At 42.0% G+C, this 24966-nt stretch overlaps 1 protein-coding gene across 2 annotated transcripts in view; it reads right to left on the bottom strand.

Moving 5' to 3' along the window:
- The window catches only part of LRRTM4 (leucine rich repeat transmembrane neuronal 4), a 489302-nt gene extending 464846 nt beyond the window's left edge, over positions 1 to 24456 (bottom strand). Inside the window, exon 1 of one of the 2 annotated variants that reach the window (XR_010608126.1) lies at positions 24408 to 24456. The gene's annotated coding sequence lies outside the window, so the exon portion shown is untranslated. Of the gene's footprint in view, positions 1 to 24143; positions 24201 to 24407 lie in introns of those variants that run through there. The other variant, XR_010608125.1, reaches the window with a different exon arrangement.
- Positions 24457 to 24966: the final 510 nt, after the last annotated feature.

Here is a 24966-nt window from a genome sequence, read left to right as displayed (position 1 = left end):
AATTAAATCCGTGCCAGGGCTATCTGTTCAACCTAAGCAAGTGCTAAAGTAACCTAGATCCCAATACTGAATCTCTGAATCCAAATGTACACTGTTCTGGAAAGCTGAAGAACGTTAGAAACCTGTCTTGACCTCAGGACACCACTCAAAGTTCTGATTTGTCTGACATCATTGCTCTCTTGCACCAATTCAGCAGCTGAAATGAAGATGGCCAGCCCTGTACTGGGAAGGTCAGCAAACAGACACACATACCCCTTGTATTAACACTGTTCTCAGCTGGGGCTCATGTCTGTCTGCTCAGCAAGGGAGGGGGTACAAAGCTGACCCTGGAACATTTCACATCATTCAAACAGTGTTCTTTGGAGCCCGCCTGTCAAAGCTTACTGGGAGTTGGGCTATCGCTCATCTTGTCACGAGTGCGCTGTATTTCTAAGCAGTATTTTTCTCGAGATCCCAGTAGGTGAAATGTGAGAATGGAGGAGTTTTAAAGAGAGCCTTAGAGCTGCAGAAAAGAGCTTTATGAACTAAAGGACTGGGAATTAAGAGACACATGAAATTAGCCTACCCTGATTTTAGGGTAATCTCTAGACTTTACTGCAGTGAAGGTCCAAGGTGTGCTTTTGTTCATGCCAGTACTGAAAAACACCTGCTAATGTAATAAATTCTTTCAAAGTCAGTCTTTTCTCTGATTTAACACTTCTACTAAGGCAATTCAGACATCTGTTCCATAAATGGCCAGCTTGGGTAAACATGTTGTTGCATTGCAGCATAAGCCATGGGCTGGAGGTTACCTTCTGCAAAGATCTACAGGTAGGGCAGGCCGTGCTCCTTACTCTGCCATAAGCAAAATCAGCCAAGTTAGCTTAATAACCAAGACCGGGTTTGTAAGCGAAGTTGGCTGGCTTCATTCAAAGCCGATTAAAGCCAGTCTGCATGATGCCCGCAAGGAGCAGAGTGTAGGACAAGGGTCTGTGTGTGCACTGATAACTATCTAAGGGCAGGATATCCATCTGCACAATCTGGTCCAGCAGAAAAGATCTGCTCATTTCCAGTCAATGTGCATCTGCTCAGACATTAAGTGGTACTGCATGGAATACCCTGTTATTGAAGACAGGCAAAAACATCTGAGGAAAAGCAGATGATTCCACATCTCCCCCTTTTTCCTTTAGCCTCATTTTGTCCAGCTGAATTGACTTCCTGATTTGCGGCATGTTGCAATCATGCATACAAAGGCCGTCATAAGGAAAAAAACATCCTGCTCACTACAATGGATCACCTTCAATTCTCTTCTTCCAGCAACTTCTCAGCATCATGATTCTTAATAAACACTCCTCGTACTGAGAAGGCTCTGACTGACAGTGGAAGGTTAATCACAGATGTGTATACCCATGGAAATTTGCGGTTTAAAGACAGACAAGCAAAGCAAAAAGTAACAGTTATATAGCAAAACAAAGCAAAAGGTGACGTTTCCTCTTGAAAGGAAACGTCAGAGCAAATAGCTTAGATTTTCACTCATACAGACATTAAAAAGAAATCTTCTCTCTTAGCTGGAAAAGAGACCATCCTGTCTTGATTTTTCAAGCACAACTCATATATTGGAAGAGTGGCTGTCAATTTAGCTGAAGACAAGAAGTGTCCTTTTATAGCAGTTTTTAACATGCATTCATGAACGCTGTATGAACACAAGTGTCCTTGTGAGCTTATCAAGTTCACATTTACATTCAAAGCAAAGCAGAAACTCAAACAACGCTTCAGCAGTGGTACGATCAAGTAGGCTTGTGCGCTATCAGTAGCTATCAGCCCTGAAGGGAGCTGCCAGAGGAGCAGTACAAACCATGGGTACTGATGGTAACACTGACCCAAAAGCAATAAGAATTTCAACAAGAAGCTACTCAATTTCATTTCTAAGCCTCCATGAAGTAGTGAGCTATAAAAACACATCAGCTTTCCAGAAAACTGAGGAAGGATGTGAAGCACTCGTATGTTTCGTATGTCTCTCATATGGGAAAGCCAGAACAGCTGAGACACTCTGACTGTGCTGCCTGCTTCAGTTTGCAAATACTCTTGCAAATACTGAACATAAATGCAAGCCTGATACCTGCTCTTCCACCTTAATTGTCCAGTCTGTAACTGAGGATTTCTTTAATGCTGCAGCCCTCTGTCGTCTGCGAGAGCTTAGCTATGAGATTTGGGTAATCCATTTAATTCCTTCTTAGATACCAGCTATTTACATCACCTCACTGCAAGAAGAATACAACTTCCACTCCAAAAACTATGCAGAATCCAAACCCTCCCTGGTGCCTGCAGATATTTAAAGCCTAGCTTCATCTGAGCTCCTGTAATCACTGCAAAGGAACATGACTTACATAGTCACGCAGACTCAACCACACAGCATCAAGCCTTATCTTTCTACTGACCAGCACTGTTACAGACCTTTGATCACATCACTGGATCCCTCAGTGGGGATCAATGAACCCAAAACCCCAAATAAATTCACTTTCTGTGGGTCTGTCCTTGCAAAATCGAAGGAAGCATTGGGATTGAAGTGTCCTGCATCTCTCCAAGTCTCTTACTAACAAACCATTGCACTGCTCCTTCCCAAAAGGAGGGATGGTTCCCTTTCCTACCCTATGCTGCTTCACCATAACCAACCACTCTTACTTCTTAGGCCAGTCTTTGTCATAGGTTACACCACAAGGAACCACCAACTACAAGTATTTGGAGACTGCTAATTCCCTTCTAACTTGCTTTGATTTCAGGTAAACTCCTTTTCCTTTACAAAAAAGCAGCTCTTAGAGCCAGTCTCATGGGTTTAAAAAAAAAAAAAAAAGGTAGAAAAAGCTAAAAATAGGATATTCCCATTCACACTCAGCAGTAGAAACATTTTGTACAGATACCTATCGTAAAATTAAAAGCCTCAGGGCAATTTAACCCTCAGTCCCTGCTTACCTGAGGAGAAGAAAGACTGCTGCAAGCATGGCTGGGGCTCGACACAGTGCAGATTGCCTTCCCTGTGTCACTAGTGTAGAAAATTGTCATTGCCCTGTCAGAGGCAATTCCAAAAGCTGTAACTGCACTCGGATGTTGAGGAATTATCCCAATTAGCACCCTACCAGCACTATTTACACTGTCAGCACATACTAACAAGCCTTGAGGATGATTCCTTTTTCTGCACAGGTAAATATGAACTATTTGTGAGAATGTTTTGCTCATGCCGCATGCTGACAGGGTGCGTGGATCTGATACACATCAGTGAGCAAATGCTATTTAATGGGCCTGCCACATTTGAGGGCCACAAGCTGTCATTTATTACACTTATTATTATTCTTTTACCATCTATTCCCTTAATTTCTTTGTGTTAAAGCTTTATTATTACACTAGAAATAGTTCTCAATTCACAATTTAAATAAAGTGAAGTCATTCGGATTTTGCAATGTGATGAAAACATCAGCCAGGATGGAGATGTCTAACCCCTAATTGTAATACCAAGGAAGAAGGAAATTCATAGGAATAATCTGTGCCCTCTTGCTTCCCATTATTTTTCAAATCATCAGCTTTATCTGCTGGTCAATGATAACACGGTGTTAACCAGAACACTTCATCCTGGGGAGAAGAATAAAACAGAGAGGAAGTCAACCAGCCAAGTCTCTCAGCAGGACTCTCAACACTGCGACTCATGGTAGGTTTGAGATTATTTTTCCTTTGTGTTCTGTGTAATGGTTTGCATTCATTTATTAAGATTCCTTTAATTATGGTGCACATGAGGATAATTAAAGTGGACTGGATTGTTTTGCACAAGAGTGATTTTTCCCTCTCTGCCAAGTGTTCTATAGGGTATTAGAGAGTATTACAAAATCCATAAGGTTTGCCTTCAAAGCCCTATACATTTTAGAGGAAAATTCACTTGACTTATTTCTAGGTTGCTCTCTGCTTATCAAAGTGAAAGTTATCATTTCATTTATATTAACTGCTGAACCTCCTCCCCTTCCTCTCCCTCTTCCCCTGACCTCAATTACTCCCACAAATCAGATTAGCCCTGTTGACTTTCATCACTTCAATAATTAAGATACAGAAGCTGAACCAAATGCCTTCCAAGCAATTGTCCTCGGAGCTCTAATAAGAGCACATTCTAATAAGTTCTGGCAGCAGAATGTGTTTTCTCTGCATGAACTTTGAGGCACCTGAAGATGTATTGAATTTGGCATGTTCTCAAGAAGCCCTTTAGGAACTCTTCAGTAGGTGCTCACCTTGGATTTTATGATTTTATTTCATTTCCATGGTTCAGTAGGATAGATAGCAGAATGATCACACAGAACTGCTATTTGTCCTTGCTTTACATTCCCCCACTGAGTGCCCAAAACAGAAGCCAAACATTTACGTGCCCTTCTGCAATCCCAGGATTTTTCATTGGCTGGGACACTGTGGAACTCTGCTTCCCTCCTCTTTTCCCTTGCACATGAACACACGTATCTTCCCATGATGATGCAGCAGATGAAACGGACTCGTTTACCTCTGAAAGTTCAGGATCAGATTCTCAGATGGTTTAAATTGTTTAGCATCAGAGACTTCGAGGAGATTAAAGCAATTTGCTTGTTCATTAAAATAAAGAACATAAGATTATAGCCCTCATATTATTGATGTTTGGGTTTTCTTAATTAAGTTTAATAGAACAACATCGATCCTCCAAAAAGTGATTTGTTACCTGCACACTTCCTGTTCGGAAGCTGTTTGAAACAAATATTGAGGTTGCTCCAATTTCTTCCCAGGTCCAGATTTGGCCACAAGTCAGTGAAGTCAAGCCCAAGCTGTGCAACCTTACAAGTAAAAACCAAGAGTAGCCACCACTTCGTTGTGGTAAAGTTACTGCTGACCAAGAAGAGGACCATCAGCCTGATACAGCTTTAGCCACTGTTGTTTCTGCTCCCTGGAGCTAGATAGCATCTATTCAGCACAACTGTGCTCTGAGCAGAGGTGCCCACAACAACTCCATAACTTCCAGGACCAGGGGCCATGCACCTTGTGTCCATGAGGGGCTGGGACTCGGCCGTGGGTCCAGAGCCCCTGGGAGTCTAGCTAGTGCTTGTGGGCTGTACTTGGCCTCTGCATGTAGATGTGCCATATCCGGTACCTCTTGGTCACACTCCACTGATCAATGCAAGTTCATACAGACAAGCATGGACAGATAACCAAAAGGGGATTTGGATTCTGGCCATCTGCTTATTGCTTATGCTCCCTGGACCTGGATTTTCCCATCTGTGAAATAAGGGATCAGACGTGGTCTCCATTACAAAACCTTTTGCTAAGTCGTGATAAAATGATGCAAAATAAATAATGCAAACCACTCAGTGCCTATGTGGTACCTATTTTGCCAAATATGGATAAACATGGCCCAGGAGACAACAGTAAAGCTGTTTGTAACATTCTTAAGATTTTATTGTCAGACTTCAAGAAACAACACTCTCAAAAGTGGAAGGAAGAGCAAAGCTCACCACTACTTCAAATCCCTCTTTTACAACAACATAATGTGGTCATCTAATGCAGTGCTATCATAAAATTAAATCATGCTCACTTGTCATTTGGTATGGTCTATACTGACAGATTAAAAACTACATGGCAAAATGTAATTTCCCAAACTGAAGGTATAAGGGGAGTTTGAAATATCTTCCTGCACAGAGTCTGCTCAGTTCCGAGTCCTCGTGATAATAAAGCAACACTCACAGGGAGATAGAATTTAGCACTGCTGTCTGCCTTCAGGGTATGAGCAACACGTATCCCAGCAGTGCCAAGGGGAAGAGGAGTGACAATTGCAGAGCATGCCAAGGTTATCTGTTTTCTTTAGAGAAAACGGGGAGAGCTTTTCAAGTTTAAAATCTTACAGATACACAGGTAAGAACTGAAAATGGTTTTTCCCATCCTGCTTTCGAGTGCAGGGTACAACTCTTACTGCAGCTACCCAAGACAGAGACACTGAGTATGGGCTACACCAGTCACCTCCACAACACAACAAGACAGCACAGTGTCTCTCTACAGCAGAAATCACTTTGGCTAGATCAACCTCTGCTTCCACAAGAATCATTCCCATACAGAGCTAGCAAGATGATAATAAAATGCCATCTACAAACTACTGGAGCAGGAGCTGTGTATGCCCAGAGGGAGATGGCGAGCAGCCTGAGTACCTCTGCTTCTGCTACATGTCTTCGTGGACAGGCTGCTGTCACAGGCATGGACAGTGGGTGCCAATTTGTGCTCTCATCCACAGCACAAACCCCATCAGTACAGACCAACTCACCCAGTCAGACTCAAGTCAGTTCCAAGGTACCTGGAGGTGCTAAATCTGTTCTTACATGTAAGCAGCAGCGGGAACTAATGGAATGCCAAAAACATCAGGGCTGAAAATATGGAAGAACTCTGTTAAGTTCAGCCTAAAGCTTACCAAACTGAGCTAGAAAGTTACATCACTGATGTTTAGCTCCTGCCCATAGTGATATGCAGGGATTTTCAGTCCAGCACTTAAGAAGATCTTGGAAGTGGCCAAAAGTTGCACTTGGAAAAGTGAGAAATGGTGTATAATGGAGCACAAGCGTCTCTGTGCACTCACACACATCAGAATTAGCACAGCCATTCCAAAGACCTGCTGCTGTTACAATAGTACCCCGAGGTTGTGACACCTGACAAACTCTAAATTGGGAGGAAAAAACACCCAGCAATTTAAGCTTACAGTCAGCTTTAATTCTACCCATAAAGCAAGGATAGAACATCTTAGATACTTATCCTAAATAAACTGCAGGAATTCTGCAACTTTACCAGAAGTCGTATATATTACAGCTGGCTGTGTGCTCTGGCACTAACTCTAAGCTATAGTGATTAAAAGGTCTGGTAAGATTTATCAGGCTTGATAATGCACTCTAGTTGATTAGGATTTTCCAGCTTCAAACCCAGAGTCGATGCAAGTTTTCAGATGTGATGTAAATTTGGTATGAATTGCCTTAGTCCCAGTATTGGAAAAGCAGAAAGGCAGCCCTTCAAAACTCAAATGAATCCACTTTTTGAGCAGAAAGGCACCTCGTGCCTGTCAGGGCTATAGGAAAACCCCTTAGCATAAGTGAGAATCACACTCTGTAAATAGGAAGTGAATGGGAAGTCAGGCCTACAGAACAATGATTCTTGTTACTTCAATGATATCTCAAATCCTTCTCTCTGCATTGAATAAGCCTCCCGCTAATCTTCTACAGCCTCTTTGTAAAGGGATTTTTACTATGTAATGGAATGATACTGAAAGAAATTACACCTTAATTAAACAGCACTGAACAGACAGACACCTAACAAAGAAGTCAATGTGTAATTCCATTCCTTAGGAGTTACATATGCACCAGCCTGTACAAATGGGTTCGTTTTCAAAAGGATAAACCCAAGTCAGACATGCACATCCGAATTCACTCACATACTCAGCCAGATCCTTAGGCTCTATGTAACTGACTGTTTAGCACTTGTGGTCAGCTGCATCAATATTTTTGTGCCCACCCAATCACAGACAAAAAATGAGAACATTTTAATACTTAAGCTGCATTTCAGGCACGGTGAAATAGCTCCGTGTCAGTTCCAAAAGGAGAATACATTTGTATGGGAAGCTGGATGCTTATGCTGATGCTCCCTCATTTAATCTGGACTCAAAATATTTACAGCATGTGGAGGAACCTTTTGAAAATCACCTGAAGATGGACTAAAAGCTACAAGACTGTAGCCTCAGCAAAAAGAATGAAGTCCTTGGAAGAAAGATGGCTTAAAATTCAGTTTAGGAATGAACCATCTATGAGACATTATCATGGTCATGTACCCTAGAAACTTGACTGATGTGGTTTTGGTTTTATTCTTTTTAGAATCTTTCTCACTGTCACAAGTGGCAGCATCTCTGTAGCAAGCTTTGTGAAGGAATCTACCTTATTTATGCTTAAATGCATAGATAAATGTCCTTTGGGATTTTCAAAAACGCCTTAAGCACAAAAAAATCCCACAAACCCAAACATCTTACACCAATAAGCTTCTTTAGATGCCTAAATACCTTAAAAAGACTCAAAACTGTGCAGGAATGGTCAAACAAGGTGCAGTGCTCAATGGAAACACCATCAGTCTCCTTCAGAAGCCCAAGTTAGGAGGGAAAAGAGAAAGTCACGTATACATGAATCATTACAGAGCGCAGTATTAAAGCACTCGCATGTCTGTGAGGTGCTCTCGAGACTCGGCAGCATATGTCATCCTAAAAATACAGACCAAAACAACATGTTAGCTTCAGTTTTGTTGTTTACATTTGTTGGCAACGTTGAAAATATGAAGTGGGATTTAATAGAGCTTAAAGCATCTCACTGATTCATTGCTCAAAATCTGGACCTCAGCATTCTCTTTGAGTCATGCGTCTTATATTTAGCAACAAGCAAATGCCTTGTGATTCTTAAAAATAACTGTGAAGAGGCTTTAATCAAAGCTGAGCAGAAGAAAGTAGAACTGTCCTGCAGTTGTTCCCTTTGAAACCTCTCTTAACACCCCAAAAGCCCCTATTTCTTTCATCAAAATGCTGATAAAAGCTTAACTGCTCTTCTTGGTAGTTGGCTGCAGCAGAGATGTGATGTGAGCAAACACTGTTAGGCTCTGCTGACACACTAAGGCCACCTCTGTTAGGCAGGGCTGTAAAACCCCACAGCATCCACATCCAAGCTGCCAGCCCCCAGAGGCAATAGACACAATAACTGACAGATCATCTGAATGAATTTCAGCCCCACAGACCCTCCCTATCCCTCTCCCAACCTTTTCTCCCAGTTAAGATCCGCAGAATCCCATCAAAATACCCAAACACTTTCCAGTGTAGAGATCACATTTCCATCAATGGTAAAGCCAGAAACTGAACTACTTTTCCCAGGCCAATCTTGCTGCACCTCCACTGGCCCCATTTAAAACCCAAGTAAAACCCTGGCGAGCAGTCTTATTTTCCTTTTGAAGCAGCCATTCCGAATTTCACTTAAGGTTTACATAAGATGCTGGCAGAGCCATTCCCATGCATTGGAATGTATTCTAGGAGCTACATTCCTACTCAAGGTAATTCAGACACTGTTTTCATTAACATCAGCCTGCGTTCTTTACAAGCTCAGGACAAAGAGCTGCACATGCCCTTGGAGCTGACACAGCCACAGCCACATCCATACCACTGTCCATGCTCTCTTTTCCCCAGCAATCATCTCTGCTGGAGAGCTGCTTAAGCAGTTATAGCACTCCAAGTATTGGCTTCCTTGGTTGCTATTAGCATATATTAGGATGCCTTGAGCAGAAAAGTATTTGTGGTGCCCACTTTACTCATTAACATCTATTTTCACTGCCCTAGGACACAGCCATGCTGACACCAGGTACCAAGAACAGAGGAATTCATTCAAAGACTATAAAAACTTACAGGCAGCTCATGCTGACATATGGAACCAAACACAGATTCTCTCATCTCCATCCAAGTCTTCAGTCTCAGAAATATCCTCTGTACTGTGTGTCCTTCCCATATGTTTACCTGCAAATCAATCTCACCCTCAGTCCTACCACTGAGTCTTGGCACCACCTCCTGAACCCTGGCACTGCGGACATTCCCCTCCATGAGCCCTTTGGCGATATGTGATAACTTCTAGCATATTCCAGAATAAGGATCCTACATTAACTGATTGAAAATCAAGGATTTGATTTAGGTAGTGTAAGTCTGCTGCTAACTACAAAACAAAACTTCATCACATCCATTTATCTGCAGATAATATGGCTGATGGGACATTCCTTTTCCAACTGCATCAGCCTGTTATCCATACAAAGCGTGCAACTGCTGTTCAGCACCTCTGCGCAGGCCATATTCCTTGTGGGGAAGCTGATGTGGTTAAAGTACCCAGCAGTGTAACAGCCCTTGTCAATATTTGTATTGACAGATTGCCAGTACAGAGAAAACCTTCAGGGACAACCCCTGTGGCAAGAAGCACCGCGGCACCAGATGTATTCCCAGCTGCAGCAGCCCACTGGAACAGGCAGTACAGTGCCTTTTGGCAAAGTGGAAGCAGTGTAGGGGGATAGATTGGCTCTTCCTTGTGTTTCTATCTGCCTCCTCCTCATCTAATAAGGCAGGGAGACAGATGCCCTCTCCTAAATAACGTAAGCTATGCTGTTGGTACTGTCCAAGTAACAAGAAATTCATTTTTAATCACCAGATTCTCTTCTTGGACTGAATATGCTGCCTACAGCTTTAACTGCAGACCTGCCAGAAAGTTACTTAAAAAGCAATGAAGTTTTTGCTAGCTATATTTAAAGCAAACCATGAACACCCTCTTGCAAATCTCATGTATTCAAATTAATCAGATTTACAGTCCTGAATGGATGACAATCCAGTAATAAAGATTCCTATACAAATAATGAATTAGCTCAGTCATCCAAAGGAGCAAAACCATCTCTGTAGCTCTCTTATAGATGTAATTGCCATCCTTGCTCCAAATTAAAGGCTTTTACCAAGAACCCATAAGACCACCAGGGAAGCTGTTTCTGATCTACAAGGGTGAATTAAGGTTCTTAGAAGAAAGAAAACCAAACCCCTGGGTCAAATGTAAGTATGACCTGCCTGGAATCCTTGTCTTAGTAATGAGAGGGCTTATTTGCATGCTCCTAGAGGCCATGGTTTCCATAATGAGACATGAGGATGAGATGTCAAGTGTTCAGGGCACTGCTTGACAATGCAAAAGTCACAGCTCTTCAACTGCTACGTTTCAAAGATATCACTTCATACCCAACACTGAAACATGATCACAACTCTTGAGAAAACAGCACAGAAGAGTGTTTAAGGAGAAGGAGTGTTTGTGTCAGCCTATTGCTGCTAACACAGAAACATGTTTGTGAAATACTTCAAGATCTGGTCTAAAACTTCCTTCTACAGAAGTTTCAACACATCCAGCGTTAAGATCCAGCACTACAGCTCCATGTATGTGTTTTGAGAAGGTTCTTCTACAAAATCAACCCCATCTGCTGACATTTTCACCATTACCATCATAGAAACTGGCTTAGGAACCATTTTATTATTTTTTAATTCGTCTTGTACTGCATTTATTCAAGAGGGCCCCAGGCTGTATGACTTGGTTCCCTGCATTCCCTGGATGCAAATAAACTGTCACTATGATTTCTAATGCAAGCACTTGGCGTAATGCTGCCACTGAATTTGGTCCTGGGTGTTCATTACAAAGACAAATGGCAACTGGCTGTTTTCCAGTTATTCACCTACCCAGCTCTTAACCTTCATCTCTTCACAGCTCCCTTCCCCTTTGGCAACTGCAGTCACTTGGCACAAGCAAAACCCACTATCGATCTGGAGCTGGTATGAACACCACTGTCCATCACCTGGATGAGGAAAGCTCCACTCACTGCCCTGATCATTCCCCCAGTGCCAAACATCACCAGCCACAAAAGCTGTTTTCCACAGAAGGAAAAATACAAGAACACTACATATCATCATGGGCAATAAAGCCAGCAATGTTTGGTCAATCATGGGATGTAAACCCATCTCAGGGCTACAGATCAGCATTGCATTACACAAATGATTCCTTATAGTATCATTTAAGGATGTGCTTTAATCCCGAAGCAGTACTCAGGCTATTACTTTCTTATGAGTGACTTCATAAATGGTGATTACCACTAACCCACTACAGTAAATAGGGAGAAACAGACAGCTTTTATTTTCCCCACAGCAGAACTGTGGGAGAATACATGGATATTTTATGCTTATTTAAGCAGCAATGATCCATTCCGAGCTCCCTTATTTCCCAGACTCTGCCCCTCAGGTGGGCTTCAGTCATTGCTGGGGCAAGATAACTCTAAGGCAGAGCTGGACGTGATTTACAGCAGTAAATGCCTTTAATTGAATGTGGACAATGTCTTCCACATCCTACACCCCATTCACCTCCCTGGACCTCAAATCAGGTATCTGTTTTTCATTACAACACATCCATTCTCATTTTGGTCATCACAGGAGCTAACGTGTAAGAACAGTAAGGAGAATCCTCACCAAGGGCAGCCTGGCAAGAGAACACACACATGGAGCAGAGCAGGGTTGGACCATTTTTAGCAAATAATGGAATTTTGCTTTAATGAAGGCTCTGCTGACAAGAAAGGCTATTTTTAATATTGATAACTTCTTCATGCCCAAACTCCTCCGTCAACTGTGCTGTTACAGACTTCAACCTGAAACAAGCGCTCTGATAAAGGCCGAGTTACCATAAATCATAAGAGGAGAAAAACCTTCTTCTTACTAAAACCTTATTTGCAAAGGAGAAGACCAGATTTGTCAGCAGCACCAGGAGCCTTGCTAATTCAGAATTATTTTTAACTGCACATCAAGAAACATGGTTATAAAACTATCATCTGGGTGGACGCACACTGAATATCTTCATTTTGCGTAAAGCTGCTTGGCTTACTTCATACTCGCCTGAGGCTGAATAAAGATTTTGTTTTCTTTTGTTTTAAAAGCACTTCTGCAGAAGCTTGAATCATCTTCTGGTGGTGCCAGGGTCACGCTTCTTTTTGTTCACTGTGACAGGAGCCTGATGTCTACCACACACGTCCTAAAGCACCACAAAGAGCCAGGCACATTGCATTCAGGTGCTCAGGTGTTTAACTTGGCCTCAAGTCAACCTGAATTTGGCCTGCGCACACACTTCCTAAATAAGCCAGGTTATACTCAACCTGTTCCTGATGGAAGAAGTCTTGCAAAGCCCCGAGTAACAGTTGTTTGGAAGGCGAGAGCTGCAGACTATATCAGGAAACATCACCTTTCATGGGGAAATGAAGCCATCATCAATATTATGATCTCAGTGTATTGGCTAAATGCAAGCAAATACTGAACTGCAGCTATTGTAAGACAGATTTTTCATACCCAAAATAAATCATGTGGATTTGGGTCTCTCAGAAACTGCTATGAATGCGCAACATAACCAGAGGAGGCCAAGCAGGGGCGTTTTCCTCCATAATCTGCACTGCAAGAGAAATTAATGTCACGTTTGTGGGTTAGAAAGCCTGTGTTTTAGCAGCTTTAGATAATTTGAAGCTTCTTGCCAGGATGTGTAGCCACAGACACACTCCAGCACTTGCAAAACACCAGCCTTCCCTAATCACTTTGACATTTCCAATCACTGAAATGCATTGTATTGAGTAATGTGAAATCCACTTATACAGGAATCAGAAGGAAGAGGCACTTTTGCATCCTACTGGTGGGCGAAAATACTATTGCACTCTTTCTGATGTAAAAGTGATGATAAAAGAACATCTCTCATAATTTGGTTTCTCCAGCTAAACAGAAGCACTTGCCCACAGCGATAAATGGATGGCAATGAGTTTTGGGGGATTCTCCTACAGACCTGAGAGCAGCAGCTGGCTCAACCTTTATTCCTGTACCAGCACCAGGAATACATTAAACCCAGAGCCAATGCAATAGAAGCTGAAGCATAACATTGATCAACTAAAAAGATCTCAGGCACAACGGGGTGGACAACACATCCCAACACATTGCCTCCTATACCATGCAGGTGATGTCTGAGAGGAGCTTAGGTGCTTAATTCCTTTTAAAGATCTGACTCTTACCCATAAAGATCATCTCTTTTCAACAAAGTGCTTGAAATACATCAGAGGGACACTGCAGAACCTGGGTAATAAACATATGCCAGACAATAAGACACAAAATCAAAGCCTCAGTGGAAAGATACATATTAACACTACTTCAGATCCACAGCATAAAGCATGGGCTTTCTGCAGCTTATTAACCACAGCAAAAACAGAAACAAACCACCTCTAAATGCTTTGGAGGTGAATAACTTGGCAGAAAAATTTGAAAGGTTTTGAGATCTTCAAATGAAAAAACCCATCAAAGGCAAAAAAGAACGAAAAGCAATCGGTGTATGCACGCAGGAAAGACTCTCAATGGGTGTAATCCTCCTAGGTCAGGTCCTTCCAGACTCTCAAAGGGTACAGAAATTAGGCACAGGCTCAGTTTTTATGGTGTTATAAGTAAAGGTGGCACAGAACTGCTTTTATTCTTAACGCATTGCTAAATGGAAAGAGGAGCTCTGTCCCTGAGCTGAACAGCATCTGCAGTGGTACCCATATGAATGCTTTCCTTCCCAGTGCTTACCCACACAGCAAAACATGCAGCAAGGCAAAGCAATGTAAATGCCATTTCAGCTAATTACAAGGCTACGAGCAACTAATCACAGCACGTCAGTCACTTGAAAAAGTCACCCTGAATGCCAAGGGTATAAATTAGCAATCGAAATATTTACATTTGCTGAAGATGCACTTTGCCCCAAAGGGTAAACAGAGAGAACTGCTGCTGCTTCCTCCTGGTACCTCACCCCTGGAAGAAAAGCCAGCAGAAGCTGAAGCAGCTCAGAACCCCGGGAATGATTCAGTGCATCACAGCAATGGGCACAAAGCAAATCCTGCTCCAAATGCAAGTGCAGAGGCCCCATGCCAGGCAAAAGAGCTCCAATTAATATTATCAGCTTCCTAATGGGCAGCCTGCAAAAACACTCAGCAGCTCAGCATTTACATTCCGTCCTTTTAATATGAGGACATGATCCTCTCCTGTGTAACCGTGGAAAGCTCCTTTGTCTTGCATGAAAACACATCACTTCCAGCGGCTGGGAACGGGCGCTTAAACGTTTATTTTCCTTTGAAAATGTTCCATTTTCTAATAAAAAGATTTTTTCAACTAATTGGTATCTCTCTGTGTATTTAAAAGGAACATTAATTATACTTTAAATAGTTTCCAACAAATGCTCCCCATCCTTGCAGATTCCAGTATTATCTAGTAAATTAATCCTCAGCCACTTATCTGACTTAAGGTTAATTGATATATGACTCAATCTCCTTTCTTCCCCCCAAAATAAAGCAACACACATTCTTTATTGATAGGTAGCTAGCTCCTAGTCACAGATTCCTATATACAATTACCTGTTCTTATTCACAACTCCTCCTCTCTCGTATCTACTATTATCAATCTTCCTGCATTCAAACAGGAATTCTCCTACAAATTCCTTCACACTACATCTTGCAAGGAATTATTCCAGATATTCTGGAATATTCTCTTGGGGAGAGGGGAAGGACTGGGCAGAGATGTGCATGTGTAAGGAAATGGCCGCATGGAGGTACTTAATGCAAAGCTCAGCATGAGCTGCACACCACAGATGCACAAGTCAAGACCTTTCTGTCATCTTGGTAATGACCCGGCTGTGCTGGCAGGTATAAGAACAGAAATGCAGAATACAGGACATTCTTACAGCTCTACAAACCCTCAGGAAAGAAGGGCCTCCAGGCTAAGGGATTAAGAACGTGTGATGATGATGAATGGCTGCAAGACTATGGATAACGGCGCAATCTGACACTGTTCAGCCTGTTGAGGTGAGGACATTTTTCCTGCCCACAAGGTAAGTCACTTCTCTGTAGGAAAAATAACCTAGAGAAAACCTGACACTTGGTTGCCTTCACAGCCAAGAGAAGACTCTTTCCTGCTGCCTTCTGCTGCCCTTTGCTCATCACCTCGACAAACTATTTCGCTGTCAGCATGCACGGGAGCCTCTACTACCTCCCATAAATACCTGGAGAATTTATTACCTATGAGAGGCACAAGCAATTTTCCAGCACTAGATATGTATCTCACTCGTGTGTGCATGTGTATAAGCACAACCTATAGCCTCTCTGAATTATTTATAGACAAACAAGTAATTAAAATTTTTATTCTGCCCATTTCAAAGGGTGGAAGAAAAAAAAAAAGCGACTTCTTTATTCTTTCATCAACAAAGCTGTTGCCCAGCCTCGTAACTCTGTCTACATGTTGTAAAGAACTGTGTAAGTGGCTCCTCATCAAATACACTTTGCATTTTATGTGATGTACTGAAAAAGTAAGTGGCTTAGTGACTTCTTCCAATGTCAGAAAGGAGAGTGCGCAAAACACATCCTTCCACATCTCATAAACCACTTTCCAAACACCCAGCTTCCCAGGAACATCGGGAGATGTTGCCCAGTTTTGGCTAAAAGGACTCTAGGGTCTGGGGGACGAGTGACCAGCTCAGCAGCAAGAAACAAAGTTTGTTCTTGCTTTCAAAAGCTGTGGGCCTTGCTTAGTCTTCCTGTGCATTTGTGCTCTGTTCGGCTGAACACCTTTGCAAAGGCTGCCTGCAGAGGTGGCAGGGGAAGGCAGAGTATTTATGAGCATGAGACAGGGAATCAAGACTCTCGGCTCCTATTTCCAGCTCATTTTCTCACTTTGTGACCCTGAAAATAACTACTTGGCCTTTCAATACAGAACTGGGCATAACCAATCCTATCTACTACACACCAGCAATGTAAAGGCAGCTGCTCTCTTGTTTCAGAAGAGCTCTGGGTTTCTTCTAAGAAAGCAAATCCTGCCATGGTAGGATAACTCCCTGGCTTCATGGAAGAGGAGTCTGCAGTTACATCTACAATCGATCACCTTGGTATTTCAAATGTCAACGAATACTTAGAAAAGAAACACTTGGAGCTAAGGTTAGGGCTGGGATGCACCAGGAGCCATGGTTCTACTCAGGGACCATTTCTCCTGCATACATCCAACAACCCAACCATCCAGCACAGGACCAAGTGGAAAGAACTTATATCCAAACCCAAGAAAATCACCTTTAAAGAAAGTAAAAATAGGAGAATAAGAGTGGGGCCAGACCATCAGGCAGTTAAAGATAAATTAGTAAGGGTGTTTGGCAGGTGGGTTTCTTCTTGAAACTGGTTAAAGTACAAAATCAGTGCGAGTCAGTTATTTCCCCTTCAGATCAATTCCCTCTGGTGGTTCCAAGTGTCAGGAAAATTTGAAGAGTGGGAATAAAATGAAGCCAGAGGCTTAGACAGTGCTTGAGCCATGACAGTACCTGTCTTCTCAAGCCAGTAGGACTGATCTTTCACAGAAATGTTTTTCCACTGTGAAAGGATGGAGAAGCAAGTGGTTTAGTGCCTAGTCAAATGCCAGAAGCAATGCTTCCCTCCAGGAGCTGAGACATGCAAAGAAATGTGACTCACAACAAGATTTTTTCTTTCAAATAATAAAAAAAGCCCACAACCACTATAAATATCACATCAGCCACCTAAAATGATGGTTTATCAGCCGCCCAGAAATGAATGGCTGCAGAAATCAAATCACTCTATGCAAGCAGAAGTTCTCTGTCGATTACAGACTCCAAATGTCTCACTGAGTGATAAGGTGTTAACATTTTGCCTGTTTAATTGTGCCAGTGGATAGAAAGAAGATAGTCAGCATTTAACAGAAGTGCCCCATGCAGAGAAAAAGTGATTTACAGGTCAGAGTGGAACAGTGCTTTTACTAATTATGCTAAAGAGAAAGCTGCTGGGCGCTCGCTGGCTTTGGAAGAACACCGCACTATTTCTTCTGCTGCGAGGCCTCCTTGGCAATATTTCATTGCAGCACCATGAATTTAATCACATCAAAAAGTCAGCAAAGAAAAATGAAACACACACAGGTCTCTTTCCCTGCATTGATACTTAGCAAGAAAAATAGACATTTTCTTAAAGAGGCAGTGGGCTACATGAGATTTCACACCTCTGATTTCACCTTTGGGCTCAATTTGGCTTCCCCTTCCCATCAATATAAATCAAAAGTAGTTTTATCATATTCAACACAGCTTGGTTGCAACTGATTTTTTCCCTGCGTTTGTTCTAGCACAGCAGGGATATGAAATGATGGTGTTTATATCCCAGTGGGATATCCAAGGTGGCAGAGGAGCTCCCTTCACACAAGGGACGGGTTTGGAATGCCTCCACGCATCATGGCGAGTCAAAAAGACATGGAATCACTAACATCAAACACCACTGACTCAACCCTCTAACTGCAAACTCTCATGAATCTTGGCTCTTTCCACAGAAAACCATTAACATCCAAATGAAAATATCAACGTATTTAAAATATAAGGTGTTGACTGTCATACCCCTGTCTACGGACACAGAGCTGACACATGATACTAACAGAAACAGCAAAAGAAAACCATACAGCATAACTGAAGAATACTGCTTCTTAAGGCAAGCTGCATTATCTCCAGCAGCACATGAATTCCGCTTCCCTCAGTATCTCCTTCTACATCTAATCACACCACTAACCTATACCACTGCTTTTTAATGAGCTGTACCGAGCTAAATACCTGCCTCGAAAACCAGGTAGGATTAAATGCAGTTGCTCCAACTCGAAGTGTAATTAAAGTGAATTTATATTAATCCAGGAGAGCTGAGAGAAAGGACAATGATTCACGAGCAAGATTGCTGGCATTTGCAAGTGATCTAAAAATCATTAAAAATTAATGTCTAAAAACTCTTAGTTAGGAAATCAGCCATAAGTGGATAAGCAATCCAGGGTCTTCAGGGCATTTGGTTCCTATAGGAGACAAACACCCAGCTAACCTTTAACAAAAAGAAAACACACATTTGCAACCTTAATTTTCTTTTAATGAAAAGGACGAAAATGACTGCTACTAAATTACATTTACTGCCCTATTCACAGTGATTATAAACACCATCACAAGCTCTAATTACTGGTCTCGCTGGGGAAATCTGTTATTTTTGCTAAATTCACTCTTTACAACAATGATGGGTTGAGTTTACTGCAAGTTTGGCAGAAATTTTGAAAGCTTTTAAGTGACTGAAGACAGTTTGGTCCAGGTTTCCTGACCTGTTTTTCTTTAAACAGACAAGAAAATCCTAAACTGGAAATGAAATTACTTGCCTCAGTGCAACCTAAATCATTCAAATTCCGAACTTGCATTTATAGGCACACAAGAAAGGGCAAAGAAAAACCACAAAGATGATTATGGGATCAGAGCATCTGTCAGATACAAAGAGGGTGAAGTATGTCAGGCTCTCCAGCCTTGAGGAGAGAAGGCTCAGGGGGGACTCAATGTGTCTAAGTACCTGATAGGGGAGTAAAGAGCCAGATTCCTATCTGCTGTCCAGAGACAGAATAAGGAACAAGAAGCCCAAGCTGAAGTAAAGTAAACTCAATTTAAACATAAGAACGTTCTATTTAAGCATACCTTCCCATGAGAGTGCTCAAACACTGGAATAGGTTGCCCTCAGTAGTTGTGCTATCTCCATCATTGAGATGGTCAAAACCCAAACGGACATACATGGTCCTGAACAACCTGTTCTAGTTGACCTTGCTTTGAGCAGGGGAGAAAGGACAGGACTACCTCCAGAGGTCCCTTCCAACCCCAGCCCTTCTGTGGTGAAGCACATGTACAGTTACTCCTGTGATGCACTGAGTGACCTTTTACAGTATATTAGAGCGGCATGGAAAGCAAATCTAATCGTCCACTTCACCAAATATTCACCTTTCAGCTTTGTGCTTGTCTTGATGGGTCATATCCCTTTGGAACATCTTTGACTTTGCCTTTAAATAGATGTGTACATTCACCAAGCAATCAATATGTCCTGTAGACATATTTATCGGTCCCTATTCTCTGTAATTAAACTCAGCAAGAGCAATAACACCACCATTAGTGTTCATCCTTTCAAAGTTGTTCTCTGGTTCCTTTAATCTGTCTGAACAGATGGAGTCTTGCACTATCACCTTGCAAACTTTTTCCTTAGCTATTAAGCCACAGAAGACTTTAAGAGGAATAAATTAAATGCTACAAATGCTTAATAATCACTGTCATTTATTTCTTCACAAGAGCTAATGAATAAAACATGTTCATAGAAGGCTAGTCTCTGCAAAGCAAACACAAAACGTCCTACTGAATTCATCACTTCATGCAGGAGATGTATCCCCAATACTTGCTTCTCATGGAACATTCATCTTGCTATGCTAACCCACCAGAAAACCCTACTGAACTGGGACCCCAGCCCTGAATCACAAGTAAACCAATGACAAGTCCTATATTTGATAGTTCTAACCTATCAAGGATGCTAATAACACTGCAGTTCATTCCTTCTCCAGTCTATAGATCAATCATGAGGACTGAAAAGCACTTTAAATGCCAAAACTCCCATCACATTGGCAAGCACTCAGTTGTAAGATTACTTGTATCAGACTTGGTAAGATTATTCACTCAATCAAGTAATTGCCAACAAGAGGGCATCTACAGCTTGGCCCACTGTCAAAACCAAGTGCTTGAGACATCATTTGGGGTTCCAGATTACAGTATCTACTCAAGGCACAACTGCTTCTACCTTTATCTCCATAAACCTACCTAAACGAATACAGATGCAAATAAAATGCAAATAAAGCCTTTATCACAGGCACTGTTTTGTGAGGGAGACTAAGTTTTCTGAAGTCAATGGAAATACAGGAACATTATGAAAGAGAACCTTCTTGTGATGCTGAATGATAACAAATTTCTCCCGCATGCACAAAGTTAACACCATGCCCTCTCTGTACATAGGATTTCAGCAGTGTGACATCTAAGGCAGCTCATCTAAATATACCAAAGATGCATTAATTTTAATTGGTTTAGCCTTTAATTCATTAAAACGAATTCCAAAACCTGTAAACAGGAGCTGGACTGATCCCTATCCAAGGTGCCCAACAGAAAACACAACTACCACGTTGCCAAATGGAGATCGGTTTTAATGGCAAAAAAAAAAAATCAGGCTCACTTCTTGTGGGTAGTTTTTCTGAATATGGACATATTAGTTGTGCTCCCAGATTACACATTACGCATGCAACTCTATAAAAGAATGAAGGTAAGTATACGTGGTATTGTCCCAGACAATTTTAACTACAGCTCATCAAGAGGTACTTCACTGATCAACACCCAAAAGTGCTAAGATACAAAAAGAAATCCGTAAAGCAGATCTACACTAAACCCAATTAAGTTTATGGGGTCTTGGCATTGGCTTTTACAGGATTTAGATAAGGCTTTAACCTCAGTGTGACTTAGATCACATACTCGAGCAGACAGCTAAATTGGCTCTCTGCGTATTGGCAAGCAGAATCCAGTCTTGATTGATGTGAAAAGCTCTTCCTGCAATGGTCATCTCAGTCCAGAGCTTTACAGGAGGAGAGGAGGGAGAGGGGCTGGGGCGGAGCAGAGCAGCAGCCTTGCAGAGCTTTTTAAGAATCCCCTGCCTCTACCTTTGGTTTTGCAGTGAAATAAATGCTTATTTGTAAAAGAGGCATTAGCAAAATCGGCTATGGGTCTTAAATTGAAACAGAAGGACTCTTACTTTCACATTTAGCAAATCCACTACTATGCCATTTAATATTTAGAAATTGCTAATAATGAACACTTTTGAGTGAAGGAAAGGATAAACCTATCAACGAGCTTACCTCGTGCAGAGACACACCACAACATTAACTCTCCACATTTACAGGGCAAATGCATTCCTTCCCATCATAATTTGCATCTTATTGCACTACTTACACTTACTCACAAGCAAATAGAAAAAGATGCCTTCTACTTGAAATCTTCAACTGTAAAAATCAATTGTGGTACAGAGTAACTTACCGAGCATACCCTACCCTGGGTTTATAGCACACAGACATGACTGCTGGCTGTTAGCTTCTCTCGTGTTCATTAATTACGTATTTATAGACACCTCATTCATACAGAATGATTTTTGAGACGTTTCACCAAATTGAAGACACACACCATGCAGCCCATCATCCTCGTGCATACGTTTAATGCAGCTAACATCAGTAAAAACTTCAGGAGAGGGGAAGCGTAACACCCCTGGATACTTATTTTGGTCACGTAGAATGTGCTGGAGGCTCATACAGATTTTATAGGCTTTGTGCCAGGTTGAAAAATACTGATCTGAGCAAACAACCTCCTGATGGTGCAATGGCTGCACAGCCCTGGGGAGCCAAGCTCTTCCTCCAGGATTTGGATTGGCAATACTTCCTGGTGCCTCTATCCTACAAAACATGCTCCTTCACTTATCCTCAGTACTGAAGTTATTTTGCCTTTTGAATTAGAAGCTGTTTACAAATACTGGAGAGTCCCTTGGTAAATGTTCTTCGTGGGTTTCACATACAGCATCTTCCTGCCTGTATTAACTACTACAGGCTCACATCATTCTTCCTGTTATTTCCCATTGAGGTAAAATTCACTGAGAAAACATCCAGCCAAGACAATTAAAAATGGTGCATAAAGGGTTTCATTGGCACTCTGGAATGCTGTTGACAAAATTAAGACATTGCTTACAATTACACTCCTAGTAATGTATGCAGCAGGGAGATCCTGCCAGCGCAGGCAATGCCAGCTCTGCTAATGAAACCCAAATCAATCTGACAGCAGAATGATGGTAGGCTTTGCAAACAAGTACCAATGGTTTGCAGGTGGTTTAGGCAGCTATAAAAATCTGATTTATAGAGGCTCTTTAATCCTTCTTTTAATTCACCTTGGGGGAATGGATCCTAATAAAACATCCTGCCATGTTACAAATGCCAAGCTGGTTGAGAACCAGTGTGGTTCAAATACAGTGGCTTCTAGAGATTTCATTGCCATTTGCAATTGCTTATACACCAGCTACACTCCCTTCCCCACTCTCAGATACAGGTTTCATAGCCTGGTATACATATTTACATACTCCTGCATTAGGGAGAACTCAAATAGAGGCATAGCCAGCCTTTAGGTGAAGTTTAGCTATGCCTTGTCCTTAAGAGGCTGTAATTTATACAGCTAGCATTGTATATGGAGGCACATGGCCACTATCAATCTCACTGCAGCACCATTTCTGCTCTAAAGTAATGGGCAGTTCAGTGTTCCTTGGTGTCCTGTCTACATAAAACTGGATAGCCCAAAGGGGACCTCTGAAATAGCCTTTTAAACTTGGCTATGCAAGAACACTGTAATGCAGAGGAAGGGTTCACAGCACCAAAAAATAGAGTGCAGAAAAAAGGAGGATGAATTTTAAAGAGGCAACTGGTTCCCTGTGATTACACAGAACATTCCACCTCAAATAGATGTCTAATAGCTCCGATTCCCTCTATATTGAGCTGCCAGAACACTAGAACTCTCCACTTCCTGCAGCATTTGTATTCCTGTTGCCTACTGCAATCGATTCAGATGAGATCTTCTTGCTGCTGTTCTCCTCTGCAAACACCTTCACAATAGAGGGGATTTCAGAATTAGGTTTTAGTTTATTTTGTAACTACTGATCTCTGTAGGAATTAATGCATTTGAAAAAGGACCAAATATTACACAAGATTACGTTTACTTAAAGCACGTGAGATGAAAAGAGAGGACTTGAACAATCACATACATGTGAGTGTTAGTGTTCTCCTCTCCTCAGCACTAGATAGAAAACAAGAAAACAGGGCTTGAAGTCTCCCTGGGACTGGTATTGCTGCTGGCTGGAAACAAACAGGAGGAAGGGTGGAAAGGAATTGGGGTCTCTAGCTCAACCTCAGTGCCACATAGGCTCTTGAAACAGAGGTGCTGATCCTGTCTGAGCTCCCAGACAAGCAGACAAATCAGTCTGGGTGGCAGAAAACTTATTAATGTCATTTGTCACGAGCAGATTTTACAAAGTGACAGCATAGAAGTTGAGAAAGGCGAGTTACACACAGAAACAGAAAAACAATAGCACTTCTGCACGGCCAGATATTACAGAGGATACCCAGAGAAGCTCCTGAATTGCTACCAGGGGGTGGAAGAGAGGGATTACTTTCCTCATCCCCTGACTGATAGAAGCATGTACTGTGAGAGTCCACAGCTCTTAAAGGGTTTAAAAAGGGATATCAAGGGAAAAGCAGGACAACAGATGCCACCATCAACTGAGCTCCTGGTCAGCAGGACATGATGTGATCCTAAAACATATGTAAGAGCATAGGGCACAATCTTGTTTGCCTGCCTAGCAGCTAGAAGATTAGATCATGATATGGACCTTCTAAGTGGAAGAACTTGATTGTATTCTTATGCATTCTAATACCATTATAGACATGTAAAAGGTCCTCTAGTCTTTGTAGCACTGTAAAAAGTGGTGTAAAGCACAATTGAAATAAATCAGGAGTAGTCCCAGAGCACTCCTGCTGTCTTAAAAGATGTTTCCTATAAACTGTATGGATAACAAAGGAAGACAAAAAGGTGGTAAACAACACCAAAATCAAGGGGAAGACTCACACTGTATATGAGCACTGCCAGTCACTTTTACAACAGCAGTTCCTAAATAAGCAACAGGGACCCATCCTGTACCTATCAGAAGAGACTGTCAACATGCTCATTTGATAACGTAGCACAGGCACAACAACTAAGGGGCTGCTTTGATCCCAAACATACTTTTCAATTCACAGGCTGCTCAAGAAGAAGGCTTGGCTTGGTTCGGTTCATCAAAGACCTTCAGACACCAACATCTCCAAAGCTACAGCAAAATGAACTTCTCCCTACCTGAAGGATGAATAAGTTGAAGAAACGTAAATGCACTTTAGCTTCAAACCAACGAGCAGCAGAAGCACCGCAGCTACACTCACCACAACACATGGCACAAGCAATCCTGCACTTCTCTTCCTTTCCAGCTCCTCCTGGGGCACTGATTAAATACCTATGTGGAGAATGAGCAGCACCTGCTGAAACAAAGCATCTGCAGCACCTGGGTTCTCCCTCGAGGTCTCCTATCTTGCTGCTAATTCAGCCAAACCTTGTTTAGTTTCTCTAACTTGCCAAGTGCCTTTTGAATGGTTACAGCTGCATAAGCCCTTGGGTTTAGTGCTTTCTACATCACCTTCCTTTCCTACCCTTTGGGCAATATTTTCCCCATTTTCTTGTTTAATTTCTTGCATGTTTACCTGCTAGACCACACTAGGAACATGGCTACGTTTCCAGCTATATGATAGAGGGTATTGTCAGCGTGACTCCATTAACAAATAGATCCAATTGCAGCCCAGCTCCCAGAAGAAGCTCTTGGTGTGACTGCCATGATGATCTCCTAAAAGCAAATTAAACAGAA

This window comes from Lathamus discolor, chromosome 22 (genome assembly GCF_037157495.1).
Source record: "Lathamus discolor isolate bLatDis1 chromosome 22, bLatDis1.hap1, whole genome shotgun sequence".
Classification (NCBI taxonomy): Eukaryota; Metazoa; Chordata; class Aves; order Psittaciformes; family Psittacidae; genus Lathamus; species Lathamus discolor.
This window is presented reverse-complemented; position numbering and strand designations above follow the sequence as displayed.